We start from the raw sequence: 4500 nt of genomic DNA on the forward strand, positions 1-4500 counted from the left end.
CCGTCTTGTGTGCTCTCATGTTTTTCACTTGCATTCAACATGACCCAGGATGCTGACAGTTTGTCAGATGCAGAATGTTGTCGACAATGGCAAGACAATCTACCCATCACCCTACTTGAACCCTAAGACTTAAACATTTGATAAACATCAGTAGCAGAAGGATGCGTGTTTTCAATTGAGATGGTTTTGAGTTGAATAGTTTCTTGCTTGTAGTGTTGAGTTGTAATTTGTAGATATATTTGGGATATGGGGACTTAAGGATCTATTTAAGGACATGGGTCACAAACCTGAACTAAGACAACTGTTTCTTCTGTTAGTTGTTTTTTTCTGACAGTTCTGAAGTTGAATTGTTTCTTGTTTGTAGTGTTAAGTTTTAATTTGTCGTTTCTAAGTAATGAGCCTGCAAGCATGCTAGCCTGGAAGATTGTAATACTGGTGATCTCGTTTGACTGCTCCTGGATGATACATGGGATACATCCCTGCCTGGGGGGTATGGGATTGTCCAGTTGGGTAGACAGCCTTATTTGACCTGGGCTTATCATCTGTGACATCATGCTGTCTTTGTCATCCTGTCACACTGCAGTTGATCTGAAGCTGCCCCCCAAACTCAACCAGCCTAGAAGAAAGCAAGTCCCTGAGTGAACAAGGATAGTCTGGATTCAAATCTACACAGGGACCCTCAGTAATTGTCATTCAGCCCTAAATGCAGGTGTATTATTGGTCAGACAGTTGGTCAGTGTTAAGACCTCGATGAATCATGTGTGTAATCTTGGGAAATTTGAAGCTCCTATAAAAGGAGCTGTGAGAATAAACTTGAGGCTCTTTCTCACAAGTACCTTTGAGAATTGTGTGCTGTGTATGTCTCTGATATATGTCAGTCACTTTGCCCTTTTTGAACAGAGAATGGGGGAACTGTCACAGCCACAACTGGCCTGTGGGATGTACAGATAAATTGGCCATAACAGACCTTAACTCGACCAGCCTAGCTGGTATTGAGTAGAAGTAAACGAGTCCCCGGATAAGACAATCACAGGTTGCATTTGAACTCAAACAGGGACCCCAGCCAACCTCATTCAAGCCTGAATGCAGACAGCTAAGTCTGCAGTGAGGCCAGTGAGCTGACCTTGACAAATCAGATGTGTAAGCACAGGAATTCTGAAACCCCTATAAAAGAATTATTAAGAATTTTTGAGATTATTTATAAGTTTAGCAAATTAGCATAGTTGACAAGAATCCCAATTAGAAGTACAGTTACTGAAGTAACTCTCCCTCTTGGTTTGGCCCCCTGCTGAAGCATCCCCTTGCTTCTAGCTCCACATTTATATCTAAATACATGGGAAAGTGGAATGGTTTTGCTTCACTAAAGCACCAAGATTAGAATAGGATTCCAGAAATGTGTTTTTCTAACAAAACACTGGAATTAGCTCAATAAACTATATAACTGTACAATAATAGTCTACAGAGCTACAAATATATGAAAAATGTATAAAAAACAAAAATATTTTGGCATCAATGGTATAATTGGATAATGAAAATAAATTACTAGTGATGGTATAATTTGCTGCCCTCTATTAAATACATATGTGAAGTTATATAAGTGACTAACAAAAATGAGTTTGAGCCTTGGTGCCAGGTTAAAAGTATAAAATGTAATTGCATGGTGAATTCTAAAGTCTTCGGTGCACATACCAGTTTGGTTTTAGTTGCAAAAGCTAAGACAAGAGTTTTGTTGTGGAAATTAGGGTTCCTTCTGTAGGAACTCACAGAAATTTGATTTTGTATAAGGGTATACCAAATCTTGTAATTGCCTGGGTGAATTGGAAATTTTGCAGCTGTGGTTTTGTGGGGTTGAAGTCCCCCCTTGTGCCTTTTTGCATGGTTTGTTATGGAATAGCCAGAACTGGCAGGTCTGAGTCCTGAAGCAAATTCTGCAGCTCTTGCCTTGTGGGGTTCAGTACCTTCTGTGCTGTTTGTGCTGTTTTGTGGAAGCATTGAGTCTCAGCTGTGGGTAAAACAGAAAAAAAAAAAAGGAATTGCAGGTTTGAGTGTTGCAGGGTACACTGTGAGTTTGTTTGTTAGGAATATCTGTGTCTGCATGTGTACGGGAATAGATTGTGTGTGTTTAACCTCACCAGCACTGAGGCATTGAAACAGGAACGCCTCAGACAGAAAAGATCTTTTATTGAAAAAGTGTTTGTCTTAGGTTGCAATGCAAGATGTAACCAAAAGTATGCATACTATTACCATCTGTTAGAACCAGGTGGGGAAGTTTTCTTTATCTCTTCCAGGACCCATCCTCCCTCCAGGGGGATATCATCTGTTGATGGGCCATTGAGTGTAATTGCATGGCTGATAAGAATGACATCATCCCATTGTGAGAAGCTCCACCCAGAGGGAGGAGCCAAGCATTCCTAACTGGATATAATCTAAGCTGTGAAACACCAGAGTCAGCCTTCTCCACTGGATTCCCAGAGGAAGACCAGATCTGCGCTGGACCTGAAGAGGAAAAATCCACCCTTCTCCAGGATCACAGAAGCACAGCTGTCACTGCAGGAGGACTGCAGCCACCATTTTTTGGGACTGCTGCCACCACCCTGACCCACAGGCTGTCAGGTTGCATTCTGACTCTGTCAGTGGTTCTTATACTACTGCATTTTATTTTAATTTTCTTAGTAAAGACCCGTTATTCCTATTCTCATATCTTTTCCTCAGAGCATGGCGGTGCTGCTGGAGACCACAATGGGCGACCTGGTCATCGACCTGTACACAGAGGAGCGGCCCCGCGCTTGTCTGAATTTCCTGAAGCTCTGCAAAGTCAAGTACTACAACTATTGTCTTATTTATAATGTACAGCGGGATTTTATTATACAAACTGGTGACCCCATGGGTACTGGCCGTGGAGGGGAATCCGTATTTTGTCAACTGTATGGTGATCAAGCCAGATTTTTTGAGGCAGAAAAGGTGCCCAGAATCAAGCACAAGAAGAAAGGAACTGTGTCAATGGTGAACAATGGCAGGGATCAGCATGGATCACAGTTCCTCATTACCACAGGGGAAAACCTGGATTATCTTGATGGTGTACATACGGTATTTGGAGAAGTGACAGAAGGCATGGATGTATTGAAGAAAATTAATGAAACCTTTGTAGATAAGGATTTTATCCCCTATCAAGATATCAGGATAAATCATACAGTAATTTTACATGATCCCTTTGATGATCCATCTGGCTTGTGTGTTCCTGATCGCTCACCAGAACCTACAAAGGAACAGCTTGACAGTGGCAGAATAGGAGCAGATGAAGAAATTGATGACATGAAAGGACGGTCTGCAGATGAAATACAAGAAGTTCAGGCTGAAAAAGAAGCAAAAACTCGTGCTATTCTTCTGGAAATGGTGGGAGACTTACCAGATGCTGACATCAAGCCTCCAGAAAATGTGCTGTTTGTTTGTAAACTGAATCCTGTGACCACAGGTGAAGATCTGGAGATAATATTTTCACGATTTGGTCCCATTAAAAGTTGCGAAGTGATCCGAGACTGGAAGACTGGTGAATCTCTTTGTTATGCTTTCATTGAGTTTGAAAAGGAGGAAGACTGTGAGAAAGCCTACTTCAAAATGGACAATGTGCTGATAGATGACAGACGGATACATGTGGATTTTAGCCAGTCTGTTGCAAAGATTAAATGGAAGGGAAAAGGTGGGCGGTATACCAAGGAAGATTTCAACGACTATGAGAATGAAAGTGACAAACCTTTGAAATTTGCTCTGAAAGAAAAAGTAAAACCAAAGAAAGATGCCAAGTATGACCTTATGCTGGATGAGGATGTAGAAGAGTCTCACACAAGTCAGTCACACTTGGCTAAAAAGCAGAAGAAGAAAAAGCACCACCACTCCAAAGAAGATGACAAGAGGACCAAGAAATCTAAGGATTCTGACAGAAAGCATGAAGAACGCTCTAGGGAGAGGACTAAAGGTGTGAAGAAAAACAGGCATCGGAGCCGTAGCCATTCTCAGGAGAGAGATTACACTTACAAAAAAACAAGTACAGGTGAAGGAAAAAGCAGAGGGAAACTAAAATAATAAATTTAACTTTTTTCTTAAAAAAAAAATGGCAGAGCTGCAGTGGCTAAGCCTCAGTCAGTCTGTAGGCAGAAAGATTCTCTTGTAATTTTAAGTTGTTTCCTCCTTCCCATTAGGAAACTGCTCCTTCCTAATGGGAAGGAGATGTGTGTTGTTACCAGTTACTGTGTGTTTTGATCTGTCCCCTGTTCATGGGGAAGATAAGCTCTTGTGAAGTCACATTCCTAACTGATATTAATTAAGGTTTGCTTGTAGGTATTTAGGGAAAGCCTCCCAGTCAAGACTTAGGCCTTGGCCTGGCTCTGGCCTTGGCTGGTTGGGAATGATGCCATTAGACACAGGTGTTTCTGTACTAAAAATGTAATCAAGTCACTTTGACTTGCTCATTTGGTCTCATAAAAGCTGGACCCCCTTTTGGGG

At 41.5% G+C, this 4500-nt stretch overlaps 1 pseudogene across 1 annotated transcript; it reads left to right on the forward strand.

Moving 5' to 3' along the window:
- The first annotated feature begins 2693 nt into the window (after positions 1-2693).
- LOC137474918 (peptidyl-prolyl cis-trans isomerase-like 4 pseudogene) lies at positions 2694-4080 on the forward strand (annotated as a pseudogene). The gene has a single exon (XR_010999555.1). The product of XR_010999555.1 is annotated as a peptidyl-prolyl cis-trans isomerase-like 4 pseudogene (transcript).
- Positions 4081-4500: the final 420 nt, after the last annotated feature.

This window comes from Anomalospiza imberbis, chromosome 5 (assembly GCF_031753505.1).
Source record: "Anomalospiza imberbis isolate Cuckoo-Finch-1a 21T00152 chromosome 5, ASM3175350v1, whole genome shotgun sequence".
NCBI classification, from domain to species: domain Eukaryota; kingdom Metazoa; phylum Chordata; class Aves; order Passeriformes; family Viduidae; genus Anomalospiza; species Anomalospiza imberbis.